This window comes from Tiliqua scincoides, chromosome 1 (assembly GCF_035046505.1).
Source record: "Tiliqua scincoides isolate rTilSci1 chromosome 1, rTilSci1.hap2, whole genome shotgun sequence".
NCBI lineage: Eukaryota > Metazoa > Chordata > Lepidosauria > Squamata > Scincidae > Tiliqua > Tiliqua scincoides.
Genome location: NC_089821.1, coordinates 255,994,344 through 256,021,554, shown reverse-complemented (window position 1 = coordinate 256,021,554; position 27,211 = coordinate 255,994,344). Strand labels below are relative to the sequence as shown.

Here is a 27,211-nt window from a genome sequence, read left to right as displayed (position 1 = left end):
TGAGAACAAAAAGTTTCTGCTTCAAAGGAAAGTACGCTGAATACTTGGGTACACTCAGTACACTCAGAAAGTACACTCAGAAATGTAAATTTGTCCATCAAATGCATCATAGCAAGTGCCTGGGAACTTATGCCTGGTCTATACCAGCCAGACTCTCCAGGAGCTCTAACAGGGATCTGTCCCAGCCCTTGAGAAAGACCTGAAGATTCCAGGGATTGAACCTGGGACCTTCTGTACAGAGCCATATACTCTGCTTCTGAGCTACAATTGTTTTAGGGCTAATGCCTCCAAAGTTTGCAGGGGCTAGTGTTGCTCATCCCTGTTTCCTTCTTCAAAGATGCTGGAACAGAAAAATGGGTCTCAAACCAAGACAAAATGCAGAAAGACAAGGGTGCATAAGTCAGGGCAATGAGCCCTTTACTTCATGGCTTCTCATGGCTTCTCTGGCTGGACACTTTTATCCATGTCAAGGTATTAGAGTTAAGCTACAGAGAAAAGCACTTGGGGAGATAACCTGCAGGGAGGTGATCTGTGGGCAGGGAAAGGGAATTAACAGCATGCGCACTTTTTGCTGTTAAAATTGGGGGCATGGAGCTCCCCTCATCCCAGATAGTGTCCAGAAGGATACCATGGCTGATGGCACTGAATGGGCCAGTAAAATCAACAGGAAGTTTCTGCTATTGTTGATCCAACAGAGCAACCAAGTAGTTGGTCCCAAAACAAGATCAGAAGTTAGAGTGAAAATGATCCAGATGATCAATTTCCTTCAAGAGTCCCTGATGCTGGGCTGCCGCTACACACACACCTTGCCCAAGAATGGCACATTGGAGTCTGGCCGGTAATTCTCCAGTATGGTGGGGTGCAGGCAGAACTTCCTCAACAGAGCACAAACAACTGTCAAATTGAAGCAGGGTGGAGCCATGTCCTCTGTGCACAATGCATTTATAATGCTCCCTGCTCACTTGGCCAGTCCTCTCCATTCCCCCTGTCATTGGGTTCCTGTGCCTACCCTTTTTGTCATGCAAGGCAGTCCTGTTGACATTCCTACCTAGTGATTAAAAGTACCAGAGCTCTCCCCTCCTTTGTGACAGTATGTTGTGCTGTTGCAGCTTTTTTCGTGAACCGCTCTTGTCTCCTTTCTGGCCTCTCATTGGAGGCCTGGTACTTTGGATTCTAGGGCTGGCTCTTTGCCCAGAGATAACACAAGTCTCCCGTTCCACTTCCCTCTAGGCTACATTTGCTGTTATCATTCCTTTGGAATAATTGGTAAGCCCAAACATCTGTAATGCAAAGCACATTCCAATCTCTCCTGAAAAAACATTTCTGTCGCAATAACACACATGGGAAAGTCCGGAGGGTGACTTTTTTGGCTGAACAGCTTTTTGAAGATTGGCATGGAGGGTGTGATAAAAATTGGATCACTGAAGTTCTTCAACCGGCGGGCATTTAAATTGAAAATGCACTGCACTTTAGTATTCGAAGCAACATTTTCTTCACCTCCGCAGTCTTGATTTACACCAGTTACTAGTGATTTTTGGAATAATATTAACCTTAAATGCTTGCCTTTGGTAGTATATAAAGAAATCATGAGGTTGTCAGCCAGTTAAAGAAAATTTAGTCAATTACCTAACAGTAGCATGAGAGTAAACATTGCTTTGAAGTAAGAACATACTTTGCTTTTTACACAACGCAGGCACCAGTCAGAAGAGGCAAGCCTCCTCTGTGCAAGAGGAGAGTGAACCACCTCTTCTGCTTGCCATCTGCCATTTTGATGAGTGCTTGTATTGAAAAATATTACATTTAATCAGGGCACCTGTTTGTTTAGCCCACTTTTGATTTTTCATCCTCATTGTGGTTACTGAGGAATAAATTCAGCTCTCTTTGTCCAGAAAAAAAGTATATACTCTTGGGTCTTAAGCTGATTTAACTCTGGGTAACTCTCAAAGTTAAGCACTTTATGTCCCACTAATTTCAAAGGGAGAAAACTAAACATGCGCTTCAGGAACTTGAAGTTACATACAGTGGTGTAGCTAAGGGGGTGCAGGGAATAGCAGTTGCACCGGGCATCAAGCTTTAGGGGGGCAATAAGCTGAGTTTGACACTAGTGACCAAAATTGTGAAAATCTTGGTATGTATGAATAATACCATCATGTTATATATCATTGGAAAGGTTATTTAATGCAGAATGCAATGAAACAAACAGCATTGGAATATCTGTATTCTATCAAACGTTATGGCCAATTAAGCAGAAAATGAAAACACAATTGCCTTATGGAACTAAAAGTGGATTTTCTTAACTCAAAACTGATCTATGAGACTGATCGTTCTGAGAGCCAGTGACATATTATCATGTTATTGACATGTTGCAATGACATGTTATCATGATACAGCATGAAACCAATAAGGTGTTAATATGAGTCAGCTCTCATTTCCATGTATCGTTCTACAGTTAAGAACAGCCCCACTGGATCAGGCCATAGGCCCATCTAGTCCAGCTTCCTGTATCTCACAGCGGCCCACCAAATGCCCCAGGGAGCACACCAGATAACAAGAGACCTGCTTCCTGGTGCCCTCCCTTGCATCTGGCATTCTGACATAGCCCATTTCTAAAATCAGGAGATTGCACATACACATCATGACTTGTAACCCGTAATGGATTTTTCCTCCAGAAACTTGTCCAATCCCCTTTTAAAGGCATCCAGGCCAGATGCCATCACCACATCCTGCCGCAAGGAGTTCCAAAGACTGACCACACGCTGAGTAAAGAAATATTTTCTTTTGTCTGTCCTAACCCTCCCAACACTCAATTTTAGTGGATGTATTCTGGTTCTGGTGTTATGTGAGAGTGTAAAGAGCATCTCTCTATCCACTTTATCCTTCCTGTTATATAGTGGGTCCATGCGAATAAAGGAAGGCATAGAGATAACAACACAATATGTTTATTCCATCTTCAGAACAGGACCTGGCAATGAATCTAACTCAAGGCAAACACCCCTGGCTTTTTATAGCCTTTAGCTCCGCCCAGACTTCCTATGATTGGTGCAGTTGAAACATTAACTAGAGGGCCAATCGAATGGTAGGATTTCAATCCCTCATCCGATTCGCCAGCAATAAGTCTGAGCCAATCAGTTATGCAGGATTTCGATCCTGCATAACTTGCATACATAACACTTCCCATGCTTAATTTTGTATGTCTCAATCATGTCCCCCTTCAGGCATCTCTTTTCTAGGCTGAAGAGGCCCAAACGCTGTAGCCTTTCCTCATAAGGAAAGTGCCCCAGCCCAGTAATCATATTAGTCACTCTCTTTTGCACCTTTTCCATTTCCACTATGTCCTTTTTGAGATGTGGCGACCAAAACTGGACACAATACTCCAGGTGTGGCCTTACCATAGATTTGTACAACGGCATCATAATATTAGCCGTTTTGTTCTCAATACCTTTTCTAATGATCCCAAGCATAGAATTGGCCTTCTTTACTGCCACCGCACATTGGGTCGACACTTTCATCAACTTGTCCACCACCAACCCAAGATCTCTCTCCTGATCTGTCACAGACAGCTCAGAACCCATTAGCCTATATGTGAAGTTTTGATTTTTTGCCCCAATGTGCATGACTTTACACTTACTGACATTGAAGCGCATCTGCCATTCTGCTGCCCATTCTGCCAGTCTGGAGAGATCCTTCTGGAGCTCCTCACAATCACTTCTGGTCTTCACCACTCGGAAATGTTTGGTGTCATCTGCAAACTTAGCCACCTCACTGCTCACCCCTGTCTCCAGGTCATTTATGAATAGCAGCTAGCAGCTACCCCTGCCAACTGGGTAATACTCACTTTTTCAAGTGGTGCCCCTCTTATATTTAGCAAGGGAAAATAACCATTCCTCTTCACCCCAGCACAGTGTCTCAAACCTATCAGGGACACACTTTTTATTTATTTACTTAATTAATTTGATTTTGTCTGGGTGGGGCTACAAATCTGCTACCCCAGGTAGCAGATAGATCCCTTAGCAATGCCACTAACTGGGGGGAGGCAGCAGAGCAATTAGATGGCAAGCTGCTGGGGGGGGGGGGGGGAGGTGGGTTCCTCCTCACTTTTTAAAAAGCCCGGGTGTGACATCACTTCTGGTTATGACATAACTTCCGGGGCAACATTTTGAGCTTGGCACTGCGCTACACAATCATTAGCTACACCACTGATTACATAGATCTGTTGGATGGTGTCTCCTGTGTTGGACTGGGATTTTCATTATTTGCAGGTTCCCCTACCATAGAACAAGAGCATGTGAGGTGTCTCTCCTTAGTGGCATACTTGGGGGAGTCGCTGACTTGGTCATCCCCTCCCTTCATTCATCACTGCTGTGGCCAGCAGCACCACAGAATCTGCTAGCAGTAATCAAGCTAGACCCAATTTATGGTGACTGCCCCTCTAACCCTACTGTATGAATGGTGATCTCTCTTCCTCTCCCTGCTTTCCCCTATAGCTTTCAGGCCCAACAAATCTCTCACCTGATGCCATCCAGCACCAAAGAGCAAGGGAGGCACAGGAAGATTAACAAGGTAAGGTGGCAGGGGATTAGTGTACATATGGAGAGAGGCCTGGGGGCAGCATTTGGCACCCAGTCCAAATGCCAAAATGAATTGGGCCTGTACAGAGGCCAGTTACCAAGGAGGGCAGGAAAAGCAGCCCTGCAAAGCCTGTCCTTTTGGTGACAACAGACTGTTTGTCATTTGCGTCCAGTGGGAGAGAGGGCTTCATTTGGCCTGCAGCGTTCAAAACAACACGGTGACTGTTTTGTCCTTTTTAGTTCATAATTTCTTAAAGGTTGTATTGACGGCTTTTGTGCCTATGACAGGCCTTGTGGTGTAACAATGACACCCAGCCTTGCCTTAAATAGCCCTTTCACGAGGTTCCTTCTTCCTTCTTCTAAATATATTTGTGGGCATTGACAAGACCAAATGGTCACAATTCTTTCATTCACAGTGGTTTCCTTCTCATGTATTTATAGACTGGCCACAATATCTGATCTTTTCTGGGCTCTATTAACATAATGGAGTTAACTAGAAAACCAAACCAAATCAAACCTACGCAAGTCTGGAGCCTGCCCACTTCTCAATAGACATTATTATTATGTATTGAAGGCTTTCCTTGGCTGCATTGGGGCACACAGAGGCATATGAATGCCTGGAAACCCTGTCCTGAAATCTGATCTCCTGTTCTACAGCAGAGAGTGTTCACTGCTGTCCTTTGCCCTATATTTGTGCCTTTGCAAACCAGTTGGAGGGTAGCAGTGACAGACAAGAGATATCTTGTCTGGCACTCTCCTGAGTAGCAGACAAGATCAACTGTGAAAAATAGGCTGCTGGACTAGATGGGCCTTTGGCCTGATCCAGCAGGGCTCTTCTTTTGCTGTGTGTGTAAATGGCACCTTGCCAGAGGGATGTCTCTCCTCCATGTTGTGTGCTTATTATGCCTGCACCTCGAGAAGCAGTTGGTCAGCTTTCTCTGTGCCAGTGGCTTTTGAGCCATTCTGTAGAGCTTTAGAATTCCTCAAAAGCATTCTATGGATGCCTCCATGAGTAACAGAGGGCACACTACCCTGAAAAAAAACAGCTTGCCTGCTCACTACCAAGGTTCCCTTGCATCTTCAAGGAAGTTTGAGATGCATTTGTGGGGCCAAACTAGATGGGGTGTGGGAGTTCATGTGCAGCATTGGGGCACAGGTAACCAGAGCCAGGGTTTCCAGTGCCGTGCCCTTGGTGGACTCCACCAGTTTGGGGCTCCAGGATTGGCCCTAGTCTCTCCTTCCAGTGGCTCTCAGAACATCCATGGGGAGGGGGTTAAAGCTGCACCCTCATCCTCCTCTGAGGCACCAGGTGGCTGTGCCTCCTCTGGCAGGCCAGCTGCCTCCATCTGAGAGGCGCAGTTGGCCTCCACTCTCAGTCTCACCCCAACCATTCTTGTCCTCAACCACAGTGGGGGCTTTTGAAGTCAGTAGGAGGTCATGCCTGCCTCCCTCATCCTGTCTTTCCCTTCCAACCCACTCCTCCTGACCCTGGCATGCTTACCACTGAGGTTGCCTCCAGCTTTGGGCCTGCCTACCACACCCCTGGCAATCTGTCTGAATGCCTGAAGTGCTGGAAGGATAGGTGCAGCAGCTGCTCAGTCCCCAGTGAGTTGTGCAAGCACTGAGGTCTGCACCACTCTCTGGTGGTCAGTCTGCCCCCCCCCCCATTGCTGTGTAATCCAACCCCAGACAATGTGATATGGGAATTATGTGATCAGGACCTGAGGAAGGGTAAAGCAGTCACTTAGTGCAACAGGTTGGCCAGGACATGTGGACACTCTGTGCCTGCCCACCATCTCTTCCCAGTCCTCCAGCCATGCATCTGCTCAATTCATCTGCCAAGAGGGTCAGTTCTTGACTGGAGAGTCAGGGGGCTCTCATCTCAACCAAGGCCTGTGAACCTGAAAGAAGCGGCCAATGCCAACTGGGTCCCCAGACACCTGGGATCTGCAGTGGAAGAGTTGGATGGAGAGGTGATGGGCTCTCAGACTTATTTGGGCTCAAGATTCATCCCGTTCATCAGCCATGGCCACTGCCTCTTTCCACTGGATTCCTCAGTACTTGGGGACCACATAGGAACAGGCTCTAGCAGCAGCTGGAGAAAACAGGAAGAGATAATAGAATGGGGGTGCCTAGAGTATCCCACTGTTCTTCTTCATGTTCTCTGGTGGCTTATGTATTGGACCTCTTTCAGCCCAAGAATCATTTGTTTCTCTAGCCACCATCTCTTTGTGCAGGATCCCCTTTCTCTGCTAGTCTGGAGACCCAGCAGGAAGAGGGGCAGCAAACCAGTCAGTTCCTCATGTCTATTTTGCTTTCAGTTCACACCTAGTGCCAGAGACCTAGCCATCAGCCTACATGAATATGTGGTTCACCATCCTAGAACATGCTCCAGAATGCTTTGCAACACAGGAACTCTACAGCAGACACATAGAGCTTCTGCAGCAGTCAAGCTGGAGTGGAAGAGATTTCCTTGAAGATAGATTTCAAAACCACTGCTATCAGCTGTGAAATCTTCAGCTGTAAGATATGGCTTTGTTTTGGGATCCAAAGGACTGTGCCCTCAATGCTCTCAGTGCTTATGCAAGAAGGAAAGCAATTTGGCATTCTCATTTAGATGAATGGGAGCTTTGTCTATAGACAGGCAAGGTTGCCACACAGTTCACAATCAGCATCCAGAAGAGGAGAAAGAGAAGAGAACATCTGCAGCTGAAGCTTGCCACAATATCTGGATTGAGACTTGGTCATGAGCAGGAATAGGTGCAGGCATGTCTCCTTATCTCTGAATGTGTGGTAGAAGACAGAGAGCTGCTGAGTGATCGCAGGCCAAATGCTTTCACCACTGACAATGAAAACTTGGCACTGTTTACAAAAGAAAGGCTCACTGGGTTTCCTAGTAGGAGTTTCGGGATCTCATATTTTCTACTCAGTCGTTTTCTGCTTGTCAAATTGCAACATTCTCTAATAAAATGTTTCCACCACTATTCTACCTTTTCCTTCCATTTCCAAACTGTCTTAAAACATAATTCGAAGACAGCCCAGAACATTTGTGCACCATGTTTCAAGAAGGAATAAAAACAGAACAAAACAATGATGATCATTGGTATCAAACTCTTGGAGAGTGTGAGTGTGTGGCAGGGGAAGAGGGTTTTAGTATCATCTTGTGCTTCTTCCTTTGTTCCTCTTCAAGAAATGAGTTCTGGCCATTCTTCACCAGTTTAATGAACCATTTCCACTATATCCTTGACATAAGAATATAAGCAGAACCCTGCTGGATTGGGCCAAAGGCCATCTACTCCAGATTCCTGAGTCTCACAGTGGCCCACCAGATGCCTTAGGGAGCACACAAAATACCTGCATCCTGGTGCACACTCATTTTCTCTTGAGCATGCAATGGATTGGCATCTGATTGCTTTCAAAGCCGAGAAATTCCCAAACTGTCGTGGAAAACAATGTTCACATCTGACTCAGGTCAAATTGGCTGATGAACATCATATGGGTTCATGTGTCCCAGGGTGGAAAATGGAGGCTATGTGCTGAGAGCAGCTCAGGAAAGGGAAGGAGAGCATGAGCAGGTCTCCCTCCCCTCTCTTTATCCATCACGGGCTGCATGCAGTTGTGCCCATCTGCAGCAAAACTAAGGGGGGCAGATTCGGGTGTTGCAGAAGCACAGGCCATCTCTGAATCTAAGACCAGCTCAAGATCATTTTACAGCCTTAAGTGGCTGCACATCATGATACAAAATGTTACAGAGGATGTTGGGGCCCATATTTCAGATTGTACGCGACTGCACATAACCCAGTCTTCCTGCTCCATGACACTGCCAGGTACCTTGAGGCATAGAACTCAGAGTGCGGATTACTGTACTTCATTAGCACTCGTGAAAATATGGCTGCCCTCAGGGGCCACAAGGTTTGCTTCTGCTGCTGGGCAGCCAGATAACTGATGTGCTATTCTGATGCACATTGTAACTGGGAGATAAGCTCACTGTAGAAAGTATTTGTACACAGAAGACCTGCCTGAGGAAGAATGTTTGACTAGCCTGAATTATCCAAGACCCTCATTGCATCTGGGCCTTTGTAATTTGTTTTGGTGTACAGAGCGACCTCTGCCCACGAGGCATTCTGTTTCTGACACATAACAAAAAGGAAGAGGAAGCGTAGGCTGAGGAAAGAGATGGACATCTGTCTTTTTACAAGACGTATTTTGTAAGTTCCTCTGTTTGAGACATCTTTTCACTGTAGCCTGAAGTGACAACTGGAGGTCAGGTGGAAATAATATGACCATTCAAAGCTGCCTAATGTTGAGTCAGATGGCTGGGACATCTCCCTCCTCTAGTCTGACAGCGCCCCCCCCCCCACAGCTTATTCTGCACTAATGATTTTTTCTGAAACTGACCTCATTTTGTTGCTTAATAGTTACAGAGAATTCAGATGATGTCATTGCCAATCATTAAATGACAGCGTTTCCACTGTAGCCTTTTTTTTTTGTAAACACCTGGCATATTGCTGTTTTGCTGACCATCAGTGTGACTGCAGTGCCAGCCTGCCCAGTGTGGTCTGGCAAAATGCAATTAATGGACTTGGTGGGAAGAGTGGTCTGTGAGCCGATTGGTGATGTTCTGCCTTTCTGGAATGCTTTCCTATGCATTTCCTAGTGGCATTACCATGACTATGCTCCCCTTCGCAGTCCCTTTCCTGTAGCCACATTTGGTCTTTGGGGAAAAAAAAACCTCAGTTCATTTATGCACAAAAGCATATGTGCACTAAATGCTTGTTTTTTTAAGAATTTTTTTTTTTTTTGCAAAATCATAAATGGCAATGAGCTAATAAAAACGTTTTTAAATGAACAAATGGCATCATTTCTATGGCTGCAGAGAGGAAGTGATGAATTCAGTGGCTAATTTATGTTAGTACTGGTGGTTGGGAGGCAGTGCCCACCCATGGCATTTTGCTGCCTGATACAGAGCACCAACTGGAACTTCCTCTTATCCCTCTCCTTAATGTCCTTCTCTCCTCCCCTTTCTCACTTTTTCGCTCCCCACTTTCTTACTTCACCCTGCTGCAAGGAAAATAACTACTGTAGTGACCTATTTCAATGCAGTGAACCCTCCATTTGATGGATTAAAAGGGGAAAGCAGGGAAACCATTAATGGTGAAAATATATTAAATTTGAACACCCCTTTCCTCGTTAGCCCATTCAATCCCTATCTTACAGAGCTCCTCCTGTAGCACTAAAGTGTGAGAAGGGACTTGGGGCAGGCTTACGTACCTTCCAGAGCTTCCTTGGCATTGGTGCTGCTGCTCTTCACTCTACTTTCAACTTGATTGCTGTGGGAATGGAGATGTCCCTTCACTTCTAGACTGCCCTGGTTGAAGGTGGACTGCTAGGTGGACTTTCAGATCTCCCTCAGCAGTGCTATAAGGCAGGCATTTATGGACCTCTGCGGATGTCGGAAAGCAGGCGTTATTTGAACTGAGGTCAGTGAAATCAAGAGTTCATTGTCACACTAGTGGCCAGAAGAAGCAGAAGCCATTTTTGCATTATGCCTTATTTGATGTGATCCTTCCTGACAGAAGGCTGAGATCTTGAACACACTTTCTGGAACTTACTTGTGGGTAAACGTCTTTCCTGGGGAAAGGGGATGATAGGATTGTAATGGGGAATGCAGCACCATGCAGCTGTGGTTTTTATTTGGCTACCAGTTGATTCAGCAGCATGAGAGGACCCCAGGACTCAGGCGGAGGCACTTCCTCCTGGCCTTCTTAACCAAAATCCTTTCACTAATTCATGAAGGTGACTTCCTTTTCAAAAACAAAGATCCCAAATGTGGGGAGCAACAAGTTATGACAAAATAATATTGAAGTTACATTATTTTGCTGTGATCAGTAAAACTCAATTATCTGCAGTTTTCCAACTGATTGTTGGGGTGTTAACGTGTTGAGCAGCCCAATCCTAAGCTGCACGGGTCACCTCGGGGTACTCAGATCTGCCCTTGCTAAATAGCAGGTGCCAGCCCAAGCAACCCCATGTAAAGTTGACAGGCCTGACAGAGCGGTTAGGATATGGCAGAGGCCTGCTCCACCAATCCTGCCCCTCCTGGACCTGATCCACCCCCATTTCCACCCTCTCCTGCCCAGAAACTCTCCCTCGCTGCCTCTGTTTTACCATCCCCACCACGCCTAGCACTCTACTCACCTCCACCGGCAGCTGACCCTTTGGATGCACTATTTGGCAGGGTGGCACAGGCCTCCCTCTTGGTGCTGCTTACCACGTGTCTCGAAGTGACTTACATCTTGTTTGTGACACCCTTCACTGGCTCAGCAGTGGCATTAGATTGTGCTGTGAGACAGGGAGGGCAAGTAAGCAATTCTTGATCATGCCCTGGGTCACTGCAGCACATGGATTTGAGAGCATCACCAGTTTTGGGGTGGGCCACCTACACGGTGGAGATGAGGATGGAGAAAGTCCCTTTTGGAATCTTTGCCCCAGGTGCCAAACTGTCTAGTGCCAGCAGTCCTGATAGCATTACAGTGCATGCCAGCACTTTCCTCCTTATTTGTATCTTTAAACATGGGGAAACACTTGTAACAATGACAGCTGGCAACCTTTTTCTATAAAGCCAGCACAGTGTATGCCTAGGGAAACAAATCTACCTTGATTAAAACAATGAGTTTTCAAATCATACAGCAACGATGATTGAAGCCCTGCCAAAGTTACATTAAGCGACTCAGCTATGTTATCAGACTGTAAGCATAATATGACTATATTGTGTTTCCCTTGCCAGAATGTATGAAAACCAGATCAAACTCCATCAGCAGGATAGTGCTGACATGATAGTACATGAGAAAGCCTGTGATCCAAATTGGCTGAAAAGCCCATGTTGTACTACTTTTTCACATCAAATTTATTCCAATGCGTCAGGTAATTCTATCGCCAACTCCCAACCCTCAGCTGGCATTTATGTTTTTCTCATCAAGATCTGTTTTCTACTTCCTGATTATTCATCATGCTTTCATCGAGTCTTCCTTGGATTACAACAAACTGTTGCACCTGGGCATCAGGCCATTGGCCTTGAAGAAGCTCAGAATGCTGCCACAGAATGAGGTTTCCTTCAGACTTCAACCAAATGGCCCTTTAAAAGCACCTCACTCCTGCCATTTCTTTGCTACAAATGGCTTCCCACCTTCCCCACTGCTGCTCTGCACAGTCAGCAATTTAGTTCCACTGCCAAAGATCTAGTTCAACTCATAGCTTGAAACTTATTTATTAACCCATTTCTGCCCACAGGTGTACACATTTGATCCCTGTTGTGTATATGCAATGTTGGGCAGAAATGGCTTAATTAAAATATTTATATCCTCCATCAGTGATGCCCCCCAAGCTGGCTCATGATAATAAAATCAATCCAATAAAATTTAAAAATATATACCATATATAAAAACCATCAGTCAAAAGACAATGATCCAGCTTGTTTATTTTAAAGACTCCCTTGAAAATACAACTTCTGGCCACTTGCTGAAAAGTAAACAGTGAGGTTGTCATGTGGGCCCATTTGGGGAGGGTACTGCACAACTTACAGCTAAAGAGGCTGTTTTACCTTCCCATCATACATTTGACAGTGGGGGAACAATCAGCAGGACAGGTTCATACAGAAAAGAGACAGTTCTTGGGTATCCTGGTCCCAGAGAGTTTAGGGCCTTACCAGACCAAAATGCTGAACTGGTCCCAGAATCAAATGGGCATCCGGTGGACCTGAAACAGCACAGGGATTATGTAAGTGGAACATCTTCCCCAATAGTCCAGATGCTCATTTCTGAATTGACTGAACCATCCAAACACTCTTCAGAGGCAGCCCAACACAGAGTGTGTGACAGCAATCCAATCTAGAGGTAATTAGGGCATGAAAAAATGTGACTCGCCTCCTTCTCATTCCCCTCCCTCCATTTGTCACATTCCATCAGTTACTCAAAGAAATTGTGCCTTTTAAAATGCCTGGTCCTTCAAAGGCCCAATTCACACTGTGTGCACAAAAACCTACCAAGATTTTTTCAAGCAAGCACTTGGTTATCCAGCCAATTCACACATTATGTAGAAGTAAACACAAACCAACATGAACATGTGAAGCTGCCTTATACTAGACTGGCCCATCTAGGTCAAGATTGTCTCCATTGATTGGCAGCAGCAGTAGCAGTTCTCCCAAGTTTCAAAAAAGGGATCTTTTCTTGGAGTGGCTTATCCATAAGGTGGAAAGATTCATCTGCTTGAAGTGGTGAGTTGGGGGATGTAATGAACTAGTGGAGGGATGTCACTAGTGAGTGAGAAGGGAGGCTTATCTCCTCCAGCTCTGTTGTTGAGGGACACGGTGCTGGAACTGAAGAAGGGTTACTTGCTGCAATCCTGATCACACTTTGTATTTATTTCCCATGTAAGATCAATAGATTGTTGGAGCCAAACATGCTCACCTGAGATGAGCTACCTGAATGATCCACACAATTGCAAACAGATGGTGCATCAGACTGGTGTGCCAGGCTGGCATAGTGGTTTGGGAGTTAGACCTGGGTTCAAATCCCCACTTAGCCATGAAGCTTCCTGGGTGTCCTTGGATCAATCTGTATCTCGTAGCTTCACCTAACTCACAGGGTAGTTGTGAGGACAAAAGGAAAAGAGAAACTATGTACATCACCCTGAGCTCCTTGGAGAAAGGATGGCATAAAAATGTAATAAATAAATCAGTTCATTACAGTTAAACATCTGATCTCAAGTGTAAACCTAAAAGAAGTGCACTATGCAAAGAAGCTCTCAGAGCCCTCGCAAGAGGTTGCTACACTGGGACAAGATGCTCTGGAATAATTTCAGACAACTTCCAGAAACTTCCATCTCTACATTTTATACTCAGCCCTCCACCTTTCTACATGCTACATTGATCAAGGTAAGGAAACAATGCTAGCAATTATGACAAAATATATAGCCAAACATTTCCAACCCTGGTTCCTTCCTGTTGCTGCCTTGGGGGGGGGGGGTATTTAATTCATTCAAAATAAACATGTGATATTTCATTTACTGAACATTTCCTGCATGTTAATAATGTGGCCAGCATTATATATCTGAGCCTCAATTTTTCCAGAACTATATGGTTTCCCAGTCTAGGCCAGTTTCTCTGCATGGCTCAGAAAGCAATTAGCTTGTAAGGCACTCCAGTCACAAAGAGATAAGAAATTTTTATGGCCCTTCAGCCTTACAAGAAATCGTAAGTGAAAACAAGACTTATAAGCAGCAAGAGGGATGACCAAGCTCTGTGTCATTGTGCAAAGCAAGGAGGCCACTGCAATTACCAGCTTCTGTTACCAGAACTAGAAATTCTACTTTCAATCTCCATGCAAGAGAAAGTGGCTTCTTTTCCCCTTTGCCCAGCATTCACATTGCAGGTTGTAAATGTAAAATATTATCATCAACAGGAATGCTTTGCATTTTTAAAAAGTCTTCTCAGATACATTTCCTTATACAACCTAGAGACAGGGCTGGGGAGGGGGGGAGTGAAGGCACAGAGGTTGCTCTTTATTGCTTGTTCTTTCACAAATGCCAAGGACAAAAGAGGTCCTTATTCCCAGACCAGGATTCCTGATGAGGGCTTAACTAGCCCAGGTATAAAACATTTGCTCATTTAGTTATTACAGTTTTAGCCTACCTTTTCTTCCAGAAAACAAGGTCAGCACAGACGGCTGTTTGCTTCCCAATTTAGCCTCACAACAACCCTGTGAGGCAAGTTAGAAAGAAAGGGTGGTCATTCAGCAAGCTTTGTGGCCAAGGGACTGGAGTTGAACCCAAGCCTTCCTGTCTGAGTCTCCTTCCAAAAGAACTAAAGGAGCTGTTGGGGGAAGGGCGGTGGCACATGTCAGAGCACCTGCTTTGCGTGCATAAGGTTTCAGGTTCAATCTCTACATAAGATGGAGACAAAGTCCTGCCTGAAAGGGTGGAGAGCAGCATGGCCTCAATGAACCCATGCTTGACTCACTGTAGGGCTTTCTATGCCCTACAGCTGTAGGGGACAAGTGCAGCTGCAAGGGGCAGAGCTGCCTGTTTTGGATTTGCAACATGGGGTGCTGCTGGGGAGGCAGGACACACGCAGAGGATTGTTCACCTTTTCCTAATACTGAACAGCCTTTTCCCTGCTGTGCCATCAGTTTGCTAACTTTTGATTTCAATAATACTAATCCCCTTGGTGGGCTCAGGGGAATGAAACTTTTCCGGTCAGCAGAAGAACTGGGGAAACTTGCTGAGTCATGTCAGGAGGGTGGAAACTAGTCCTCAGGAATGTTTCACTAGCAATTTAAAAGAAAGAAAGAAAATGAAATCAAAAATAAGTCATTTCTGAAATGTACTGGGTTTTCAGTTCCTTATCGTGGTTATCTGCCAGAATGTGGTTTTACTTTTCTCGGACCGGGAAAATGATGACTGGCGAAGAACCTGGATACATGGTCATTCCTTCATAGAGGCTTTCTTCAGGTCTCATTCAGCACACCCAAGACCCATCAGCTGCATGAAGCCTGTGCTGGCTACATCCTGATCTTCTGTCCACTCACCGTACATGGAAGAACACTAGGCCACGTGCGGTTATCAAGCCATGCAGGAGGGTGGAAAATCACCTGTGCTGCCTTTGACTTTACTTCCCTGAGAACTACTGCACAGTGTGCACTCAGCTTGCTTCGCAAAGGACACCTGCACACAATGAACCAAAAAAGGCTTCATTGGCAAGGCTTTGCCGTGAGGGACTCTGGGAATTGTAGTCTTAGAGCAATCCTCAACAGCTCCTACCTGGAGTTCTTGCTAAGAATGGAAAGAAACAAAAAGTCTTTCTTGTTTGTGCCATTAGGAGCTAGTTTTTCCCACTATCTAGTTGGAAAAGACAGTGGTGGCAACTGGTCCCCTAGCTCAGTGTGAAACAAGTGCTTCTCTACAGATAGCCTCCCTTCAATCCCTGCCAGATCCCTCCTCCAGAAAAACAGTCCCAAGACTACCTGTCCCTCAGAATCTTGGTTTATAAGCCCTCTTTGCCTTTGACAATCAGGTCTTTCAAATTCAGTTGTTGTCACCACATTAAGACCACAATCTGAATCCCAGTGGAAATGCTTAGAATGAGGTTGCAAAGCAGCTACTTTTACTGCAGTGCCTCAAAGTGGAGCCACTCAGAGATTTATCTTCAAGTCCAGAGTCTTTTCCCTCCTATCAACTTGCTCTCATTAGCTGCCTTCAGGAGGCTGAATTTATATTGATTGGCTCACATCACACTTGTGACCCCCACAGCAGCAGTATTAGATGTTGCCTGTAAAACATCATCTTCTCATGAATCTTTCATTGGCTAGTGTGACCTGAAACGGCAGCCGTGATCACACCACGCTGACTTGCTCTTCTGAGATGATGCCACTGCAGAGAGCTCCCTTATTGGATCAGTGCTATTTATCTGCTTACAATACAGATCATCAGAGCCTTATCAAATTTCTTCCCAGGTACAGCAGGCTTACAAAAGAGTCATGTGTTGCTTGTTTGGTGAGGACATCACAGAATTACTCCAAAGTGTAGTAAACTGAAATCATTTCCAATTAAGCACATGACTTGCAAGTCCAGGATGTCATCCCTACTTATGGCTTACTAACATTTTACAGAAAAGCCAGGCCCATATAAATTGGGGGGTGGGATACACTTCTCAGAATGACAACTTCCAGTTAAATCCTATGTAAAAACCCAAGGAAAGATTTATTAGTTGGGAAAAAAGGTTAAAGCTAAAGTCCCACATACTCTTACTAGGGAGTAAATCCTATTGAATTCAATGAGATTTACTTTGAGCAAGGCTGGCCCAAGGCTTCCTGAGGCAGCATGCGAAACACTGCTCTCTGTGCCTAGTGATGCACAGTGCCTGCCTCTCCCACTTTTCAATATTCTAGTTCAGCACTTTCCTCCCCTCCATGCTTCCTCTTCCTCTCTGTCCCCCTCTTTGTTTTTCAATTCCTGGAGTGAAAGGAGGAGGAACAACAACAGTGGCAGTAAGAAGGTGGCCAGAGATGGGGGTCTCCTGCTGTTACCTTAGGCAACTGCTTTAGTCAGCCTCATGGATGGGCCAGCACTCCATCTGAGTAAACATGTTTGCCTTCTCTTGTGAGGTAATCAAAATAGCTGAATGGCTAACTATGTGGCCTTATGAGATTTTTTTCCCCCAAATATAGTTGTCTAGTAAATGTTATACTACTCTAAGGGAAGCAATGTGTATTGGGGGGAGTGGGGAGCAGCTATGATTCTTAAAGTGCCAATGGCTGTCATCAGTACGCTGATATCACTGAGTTCTAGCTCTCCTTTCTGTCTGATTCTCAGGAGGCAGTGGACAGTTAAATCTGATGTCTGAGTTCAGTGATGGACTGGATGCGGTCTAAGAAACTGGATGTAGAAAAGACAGAGGTACTGCAGGTCAATAGGAAAGCAGAGCTGGATTTTCAGCCTGCTCTTGATGGGGCAGGACTGATTTGAAGTTTGGGAGTGCCTCCCTGGACCTGACCTTGCTCCTGGACAGGTAGGTGGCAGGTGGAGCCAGGGACACTTCTGCAAAGCTTCAACTGGGGGGTTGGCAGGGAGGTTGCAGGGGTTGGGAAAAGGGACTGGATGTTTGGTGATGTCATGTCATCAATGAATTTCTGGGTTGCTGAACTCCTGGAAGCAGCTATGCAGAGCTTGGCTTAGGAGGCACAGGGACTCTGTGAGCCGGGGCAGGCGTTTCCACCATTCTCCATCTAGTACTTGGCAAACTAGGTGGGAGGCCTTACCTCCCAGGCCAATCTCCACACGGACCAGATGACCTTGGGTGGTAGGCTGGATTTGGGCCCTGGACATAGGTTGCTGACCCCTGAACTAGTGTGTCAGCTGTGTCCCTTTTCAAGGAGGTACATCTTGTGGTGTAACACATGCCTTAGTCACAACCAGATTGGAGTACTGAAATGCACTTTATGTGACAGAATCCCTGAAGCCCTTTTGGAAGCTGCAACTGGTACAAAATGCAGCATGGATCTTAGTGGGTGCTTGTGTTTAGGAACATATTATTCCCATTCTACATCAGCTCACTGGTTGCCAGTATGCTTCTGGGTTCAGATCAAGCATTGGTTGTGACTTTTAGGCTGCAATCCTATCCACACTTACCAGAGAGAAGCCCCACTGACTATAATAGGGCTTACTTCTGAGTAGGCATGCATTGGATTGGGCTCTTAGAGAACTTAAAGGCCTGGAACCTGGCCGCTTGAAGGACCTCCTCTGTCCACCCACTTTGGTCAAATAGGGCCCTGATTCATGTTCCCCCACCTTCTGACATGTCATGGGGGGAGCACATGACAGTGCCCTTTCTTCTGTTTGGAGGCTCAAGTGGTCCTTGAATGGCATTCTTTTACTACTTGGTGAAGATTTTATACAGGCTTTTGATTCAGCTCTGTATCTTTTCATTGCTATAGTTTGCTTGCTTTTTAATAATCTTTGTTGCCTGTGGGCTTTAATAATGCTCATTTAATTGTGCTCTTAGCCAATTTTTTACATTGTTTTGATTTTGATGTGCTTTGTTTTTTTCAACTTTGAACTGCTTGGAGGGCCTCTAGGGGTGTGGAAATGCAGCATGCAAATGCCCAGATAAATAGATACAGCCTAGTAGTTTGTCTCTGTCTGTTAAGACTGAAAACCGATCAGAAGGAGACCGTCCAGGTGTGCTCCTATCCTTTAAGTCTCAACTTGATTTGCAGAAATGAACTAGTGAAGTTCTTCACTGTTTAAAAACTCTTGTAAAGTATCTGCTGTTCAGGTTGCGGTTGAAGGCGCAGCTATAGGAGCCAGACGAAACATTGGCAATCTAATTGCCTGTGGGCAGTGCTTTCTATGCCTTGGTTTAGTATCAGGCTTCCTGTCTTACAAGAATTCCCAGACTGTGAATTTACTTTGTCTTTCTGTTGCTCCACAGTTTCTATTAGCATCATACACTGATAGGAGCCTGATTACATACAGCAAACCACTGCACTATGAGAAAGAGTAACAGCAAGGTATTGTAAAAACCTTTTGTTGAAACTAGTGACATCACTTCCACAGTTTATTAATACACCAATAATTGGTGTGTGGGCGGCATGGGAAAGGGGAACTGGTTTCGTTAGGAACATGGGGATAACACGGTGCTACTTTTCATTTTACACAGTTCTGTTATCTCCCAAGCCAGGTCGGAAACATTACAGGCAAACTCATTTGCTGACAGCAGAATGAAATAAAGCCTCTTGGCCTAATAGGCCAGCTCAGTTTTCCCTAGCAAATTGTTGGAGGGTGTTAAACCCTGTTTATGGTCCAGTGGTGTAAATTAGTCCTGAAGCAGGCAGGATCAAATTACTGACCTGCATTTCTGGAATATTTTCCTCCCTTATTTGAAGAAAAAAACAAACCAGACATTACATCCCAAAGCAGGAACCAGCCAGCAGAAAGTAATTAGGAAACAACAGAAGTGTTGAATAGATTGACATGCATACCCTTCCCTTATATTACTTACACCTATTGATGAAAAATACTTAGGCTGAAATTAACACAGAGGCTCTTTGCACCATGCAAACAATGTCAGAGTGCTCCAAAGAGAACAAGGCTGGGTAGTTTAGCAAGCAGGTGCACATTGGCTATTCCTGTTGGCCTTGAGTTGGACAGACAGGTTATCCCTGCACCTACCCCATCTAGAACATACTGGCATTTTTTTTTTCTAATTGAGGTGCAAAAATATGAACATTGGGATCACTCCTAGCCTCCCAATCTCTCTCTCTTCTAGCAGGATAGAAGGTCCAATGGTGGGATTTCTGACACTCCTGGTAAGCTGCAGCTACTGTCCCTCTGGGCTGGATGTACACTATACACCCCATGGGAAGTTATCATGAGAATATTCTGTAAGCCACTTTGCACTTCCAAAATAAGGCAATTTATAATCAGTGGTTCTCAAAGTTTTTAGCACCGAGACCCACCAGAAGTGATGTCATTAACCTGTAAGTGATATCATGGCCAGAAGTGACATCATCAGTTTAGGCTTCAAACCTAAGCTGCCATCAGTCAAAGTTCCCATGACACAGCATACTTATGCTGTTATTTTGAATAGCGCAGAATTCAAACATTCTAGCTTGAAAGTCAAAGCAGAACGCAGACGGATTCTTCTCCAAACACAGCCCTCTCTCCTTTCCTGCATCCCACCTATTCAGGACAAAGCACCAGCCCTCTCTCCCACAGGGAGCCCACCCTGCATAACAGCTCGGTACCCTGTATTTTCAGTGACAGCTGAGCTAGGTGCTACATGACCCACTTGAAATTGGCACAATACACCTTGTGGGTCTTGACCCACAGTTTGAGAAACACTGATTTATATCAATAACATAAATTTTCCACCAAGTTCTTTGCAGAACACAAAGGTGACCCAGACTTCAGCCAGTGGACTTATTACTCAGTTAAACTGAAATGTTATAATGTAAGCCAACTGAGCATTGATTCACTTAGCATCATTCCAGCAGTAACAGGGATGCTGCCAAGAAGCCACTGCAGGGGGGGGGGGGAGAGAACAATGCTACCTGTGGCATAGCAGAACTAGGGTGTACTAGAAAGAAGAACCTGTTAGGGGACAGCTTGGCTGGCTGCTGATTCATGGTTGTATGTGATTTAGGAATTGATTGAGGCCCTACTTCCTCCTTGGAAGCAGAAGTCTCGAAAAGGAGTCAAAACTCTCTAAAAGGGTATCATCCTATAGGACTGTGGTTTTCAAACTCTCCCCAGGATCGCATTGCTCAGGGGGCTGCAGGGACTGGGGTGCACCCTCCAGTCCCTGCAGCAGCCACCCCTGTGTGCGGGGAGTCCTCCGTGAGCACCTGCAGGGTGCCCCAGGTCAGGGAAAGAGAGAGTGGAGCGATCTGCTCTGCCTCTGCAAAAGTGGAAGTGGAGCGCGATCGCCCCACTCTCCCTTTCCCTGACCTGGGGCGCCTTGCAGGCACTCGCGCAGGGCTCCCCACACACAGGGGTGGCTGCTGCAGGGACTGGAGCGTGCACCCCAGTCCCTGCAGCCCCATCAGAAGGGAAAGCGGAGCAATCGTGCTCCGCTTCCGGTTTTGCGGAGTGGGGCATGATCGCTCCGCTTTCACTTTTCCTGACCTGGGGAGCCCTGCCGAAGGTTGCACAGGGCTCCCTGCACCCCTGGGAGGCTGCAGGAGGCTTGGGCAAGTGCACCCAAGCCCCTGCAGCCCCCCCTGAGCGGTGCGATCCTGTGGATCACGCCGCTGCCTTCTCCTGGCTGCCCCGCCCCTTAAGGGGGCAGAGGCCAGGACCCACAGGCTGGGGCGTCGCAACTAGCACTGAATACCACTGCAGTAGGAAGAAATGGTAAAAGAATAGAGCTAAGCACATGCCCTTTGACCAGTTGTTCTCAAGTTATTCTTGTAAGAATGTCCATGTCTTCTTCTTTCACTGAAAGAGATGCAAGCCATCAGCAGTGAGATGACATACCCAGCCCCAAACATTTCCTTTGGAATCCTTTTCAGATATTCATTCATTTATGTAGAACAAAAATTCACGAAGGGAGGTGAGATGGTTGCCTGCCACGTTGCAATCTATTGGCGCATTTTCAGTCTCGCCTCTCTCCTGTTTCAGGCCATTCCATTGAGCTGGGCCATGAGTCACTGTACGTGTCCCCTGTACGTGCAATAATATCCCACGTGCACACATGCTATATGTGTTTTAAAATGCATGTCCAATGACAACATCATTGTGACAGACTCCAATCCCACCCTATGGCACAGGTTGTGCTGTTGTCTTGAGTGCTCCCTGGGGCATTTGTTGGACCACTGTGAGATATAGGAATCTGGACTAGATGGGCCTTTGGCCTGATCCAGCAGGGCTCTTGTTCTTATGCATTTATGACCGTTCCTTGGAACACACATTCCCATGTAAAAGCTTCCTAAAGATGTTGTGAGGAATAGAAATAGGTCGGGCATGAACCTACCTACCCCCTTCCACCCATGCATATTAATTCTGTGTTAATGAATGACTGAAAGGTGTTCTGCAAAATGAAGAGCGATAAGAGGAAGGGAGCAACCTGTAGCACTGTAGCTACACCACTGCTTCTTAGGAAGCAGGTTTGAAAGCAAGCCCTCAAAGCTTTGAGCCTGTCATCGAAGTTGAGTTTCTATATATGACTGAAGGGTTTTCCTAGAATCTCTGGCAGCACATGCGGTTGTTTCATATCCCAGAGATGAGGAAAGCAAATGACATTGCCAAATGCACTGAATTTTGTATGCAGTTTCTGCAGAAGCAAAACTAATTGAGCCAAGGCTAGTTAGAAGGTGTACATTAAGCTATCCAAAGATCCTTCCGCTAGGGTTGCCAATGTACATTCCAAGTTTTTAGAAAAGGGATTAAGACAATGACATAAGAAATGTCAAATACGTACAAAACTTGTGAAAGCTCAGTTCAAGGCACTCCAGATAGTCCACAAAGTCATCAATGCATTTTTTTGGCTCCTTTGGAGCCACAAAAGTACAAGGCGGTTTATGATAATAAACACCCGGAGAATGTGAAAAGTGTATTACCATAGAGACCCAGAAATGGGGGATAGTGGCAGGGGGTACTTGGTCCTTTTTTTCTTCTCTCCAGTGTTACTGGTGTTCCCTCTTTTACCTTTACTTGTTGTATGTATTCATAGGCCAAGCAAACAGGATTAAAATCATGTGATGCATGCATTTTAAAAGGACAATAAAGCACTCACTGTATTCGGCATACTATTTCTAGTAACTCCCCAGAAAGTATCCTATGATAATTCTCAGAAGTTGTTTATTGTAACTCTGGTTGTTGATAACTAAGAGGAAGCAGAACTGAAATAAGTGAATATTACTTTTGGATGAATGCTGAGTCACTGTTCCTCATCACCACGTCACAAACTTCTCTTTGTGCTCTCCGATCTAGTCAACAAATTAATAGTCATGCTGAAAAGACAGGCGATTAAATGATTTCAGCATCTCTCTTATAAGATGGGTCACATGGATTTGTGGTCATGATTAGAGGGAAAGTTCTAAGTGTAGAAAACATTATTTCTATCCCTCCTCTCAGGATGCAAGAAGTTTTTTGTTCTTTACTGTAATATAACAGTGAGTGTTTCTTAGAAGAAAGAAAAAATTTGTTGGAAGCTGAGTAATGTTGGTTAAAATTAGTAATTATGTTTTGTTGTTGTTGCTGTCTTTGACTTCAAAACAAGGAACTTCTCAAAAATGAGGGGTCTAGTAAAAAGTATGTTAAAGGGAAAATCAAAATGTTAAATCTCTCCAAACACACTCATGTCATGCCTGAATAGACCTTCTCAGGTAGGCAGCCTGAAGAACTGAGTCAAACAAAAGTGACAAGTGATGAGATTCCAGAGCTCTATACAGGTCCAGCCTTGTTATACATGGATTTTTTATACACAGATTTGACTCAACACGAATGGCTACTGTAAATGAGAAGGAATGCGCTGATCCCTGGAGAAGGGGAAAATGCACCCCTTTAAAATCAGTTTAAAAAACTGAGCAGTCCTTTAACAATAGCCTCCTTAATGAGAGAAAGAGAGGGCAGCTGGCTGACAATCCATCAATCCTTCTCTCTCCTGGGGGGCCCCTCCCTTTCCCCTGAGCATGTGAAAGAAAGGTGATCCCTTTGCATTGGTGAAGGGAGGGGCTGAGTGAAGCTTTCTAAGCTCTTGGAGGAGGACTGGTTGATGGATTTTCTTAATGACTCTTGTCTTAGAGTCAAAAGGTCAGCATGGCTGTTTTTAAATCACCGAGCAAAGAAACTTTGGTTTTTAAATTGATTTGCTATAGTGCGTTTTTGGCCATCCATGTGAGTGCTTGGAACAGAACCCACGTGAATAATGAGGCTCAACCTACAGGTTCTTTAATTTTGACAAAAGAAAAACTGACAAATCATTGGGTCCAGATGGCATCCATTGGGCAGCCCAATCCTATGGGCTTCCGGCACTGTGCAGTACCACAGCATTGAAATGGTCACTGTTGTGACCAGAACAGCCACGAAAGGCTCTGTGGCTTCAGAAGGAATGTAGGATTCGGCGGGAGTCCCTGCACTGTCCCTGCCTCCCTGGGCCCTATCTACCTCCCTCCACCCAGTTCTGCCCCCGCCCCCTCCCCTGCTCTCCCTCCACAGGGAATACTTACCACTGGGAGCTCTTCTCCAGTGTCCTTCTGGCACTGAGGCCCAGTGCCAACTAGTGCTGGCCTCTTCACCGGCACAGCATCTTCCCCGATGGCAATGAAGTGCCTTGTGGGACTTTTGCAACATCCAGTACTTGTGCCACAAGTGCAGTGCTGGCACTGAATGGGGGGAGGAATAGGATCAAGTTCTAAAAATTATTAAGGAACTCAAATGGTGCATCATTGGCATGCCATTGGAGCAACATCCATGGATCAGTGTGATGTCCAAGGAACAAATCACTGCATCCACCCAGCCAAACACCTGCAGCTAGAAAAGTATAGCGAGGCTGAATAGACCAGGTGGTGGGGACAAGTGCAAGGCCAATGAGCAGCCAATGGGGGGGGGGCTCTCTTATGCAACAGGAAGCACCACTGTGTTCATGCCCTATGGATGTACAATGACCACTTGGTTAGCATTACCTTCAAGTGTAGATGGCCATTGGCTGATGTGTATGTACTATGCCTATATTAATTTAATCACCAAGGTAGAGCTTGTGTGTTTCCAGCTGGCCTGCAATCCCTTGGAATGCTGTGCAAGGTCTCAAAGGAAGCGACATGGAGGTGTTGTCCTTCCTCGCAGAAGGTAGGTGGATGCAGGCAGCCAGGAACAGGAATCCAATAGCTGCTTTATAAGTAATAGGTCAGAGTCAGGTTTGCACAGGAGTTGGGAATGCTCCCAAGGATTGCCTACATTGCTCTGATAAAGTCCAAAGCTCAGTTGTGTCATTTGTATTTCCAATTAAGTTTGATAACTGTCACAGCCTGCCTGCAAATAACATCTTAAAGAACTTAGAGGCAGGACTCTGGCTTAGGCTGAAATAAAATGTGCGTTTTCAAGCACTTTCATTATTACTGAGAAATCTTTCCATTGCATTCCTCTAGCTAATATGAAACAAGAAACTCCCTGACTCCAACTGCCCACCCTGGATGTTAAACCCCAATGCCCCGATGCTAGAGTAAGATGCAGTTCCATTGCGATGTGATCTGTGTAACTGCCCTCCTCAGTTTTCTGTGTTAACTGTTTAGTGGTCTCACCATTTCCTTCACTGTTCTTTCTTCCAGTCCTCCAGAAAAAATGAAATGGTTGGGAGAAAATCAGCAGTGCCACTGGGGTCTCCAGTGAAACCAACAAGTTTGAGGGGAAGCCTACAATTACTTCACCTTCCTGCTTCCCAGTCTCTAGTTTCTCCCAGTTTTGTCAGTTTCAACACACACTGGGGTGGGGGCAATTGTGGTAATTAATTACAGTAAATGGCTGTGCTAGATGTCATGTCATGAAAAAGAGGAATTTGATAAGCCACACCTATAGTACAAGGAGGAGAGGATAAAATGTGAAAAAGTCATTTTCAGATGTGGGAAAAATGACTCAGAATCACCTTAAGCAGCACATGTGAAATCTGTCTTATTAGAATCAAGCAGCATGGTGGCAGAGGCATTTTTTATTTTCCTCACAGGGGAATCATAGGGGAACTGACTTGCTTGAAAAGTAGGAACTGCCAGTCCCAGATTCAGCATCTGCCAATCCATGTTCCTCCTCTCCCTTCCCCATAATGGGGTGTTTAGACTATAGTTCCACTGGATTTGGGGGTTGTAAGTTTTTCAAGTCCAGCTGGTTTGGCTTCAAATTACTTTTAGAGGGGTGGGTAAGGTATTCCACAAATTCATATTCAGCTTGTTTCACTGCTCACCTGATTTTACAGTTGTTTTTGCCTACTCCCTTCTGCTATTGACTGTAATGCCCAAAGAATTATGGTGAAATAATTCACCTTTCTTTGAAAGGTCACAAAACTGATTGGGGTTTTCCCCCTCCCTGTTAATATTTAAATGTAGTTTATTTTCCTATCATTTACACCTGTGCCAGGAAATCAATTTTAAATGTGGGAGGAGGAAATGTTTAACAAAGCCAGAGATTTGCACCCCTCATCACAATCATGCCATCTGCTTATTGTTTTTAATGTAAAAAATATGCAGCTACAGGACCCACCATATGAAGTTGTCGCTGATTTTGTGGAGAAGTTGATGTTCCAGAAGTTTTAAGGGAGGAGCCCAGAAGTCTAACAGTGTAATCCTATGCTTGTCTACTCAGAGTTAAGTTCTGCTGAGTGCAATGGGATTTACTGCCAGGTAAGTATGCATGGGATTGTAGTCTAAGATTTATAGAGTAGTAATGGCTTGGTTTCAGCAATGACCGCTGCCCTGTCCTTCACTTTATAGCATGTGAGATGCTCCTGGAATAAAAACATTCTAAGTAGATTTCAACAAGTTCACATTTTGTTTGGACTGGAAAAATGCCAGGCTGCAAGAACCAGGTTAATGTTCAACTTTAATGCCTGATAATTGAGCATGCAGAACTCCAGCCTTCTGCTCTTAGAAATGAGAGACACGTGAAAGGTTGCACAGATCTCTTATCAGCTTTGTTTCTTGTCACGTAATTGAGAAATCAAACCAAAATTAGAAGGATCATGAATGATTCAAATGTCTACTCTTATCTATGCAGCCAAGGGTTGGAGAGAGGAAATTACATCAACATAACAGAGTTCTAGAACCAGACAATCTGCGCCATCAACATAACAGCTTTAAGTACTAAGCAACTGAAGAATATTACATGTGGAAAGAAGAATCTTTTCCTTGTACTCTTCAAGTTTCTTGCCTCCAGGCACAAAAATAAAGGAAATGGAAGAAATGTATGGCAGTGTTCTTTCTTCAAATGTTCTTTTTTCAAAGAAAGAACAAACTTCTTGTAGCTCTTCAAAGCAGCGTCTTTCAAGACAATGACTGCAAGAAGGGATCAGTCAAGAAGTGTTGCCAACAAATATCAAAACTGTTTTCTAGTTTGTGATCTGAATGCAACAGCTTTGGGAGAGTTTCATCACCAATAGGTATACTTTGAGTGTAATCATGAGCCCCAATGCATCCAATGGAATGTACTTATTGTGTGTGTTTAGGAGCCTCAATTCTATGGTTTGATGAAGCTTGGGTGCAGATGATTTGGCTCAGACTGGGAAGGGTCAGCCTAGGGCTTGTGGATTTTCTTCAGGGCATCATAGTGTGTATAGGGCACAGTCAGGTTTTGTAAAACACAAAAATGAAAACAGTTTTCATAAAAATAAAGAGCCCAAAATGAACAGCCTCCATAATCATGTGCCCAAAGCCATAACCCACAAATGCAAAGGAGTCGTGCTGGTATGAATACCTTCTTTTCCTAGGATGTACTTCTGGATGTGCAATGAGACATATCTACTAATAAGACAAGGGTTGTGATCTGCAAAAGAAGCTTTGAATTCCATGGGTGAACATTTCTATAGACAAGGGCAGGGACATGTAGAGAGCCCACAGCACAAGGCAACTAATGTTCGTAAGATCCTTGACCATGAACAAAAATCA

The 27,211-nt window shown here is 45.0% G+C and overlaps 1 protein-coding gene across 6 annotated transcripts in view; it reads left to right on the top strand.

The window, feature by feature from the left end:
• NENF (neudesin neurotrophic factor) overlaps nt 1-26,488 on the top strand; it is a 54,017-nt gene extending 27,529 nt beyond the window's left edge. For 4 of the 6 annotated variants that reach the window (XR_010794064.1, XR_010794065.1, XR_010794061.1 and 1 more), the window contains 2 exons: nt 4,485-4,560; nt 6,890-7,552. The gene's annotated coding sequence lies outside the window, so the exon portion shown is untranslated. Of the gene's footprint in view, nt 1-4,484; nt 4,561-6,889; nt 7,553-25,798; nt 25,952-26,324 lie in introns of those variants that run through there. The other 2 variants (XR_010794066.1, XR_010794063.1) reach the window with 1 other exon arrangement.
• The last annotated feature ends 723 nt before the right edge of the window (nt 26,489-27,211 follow it).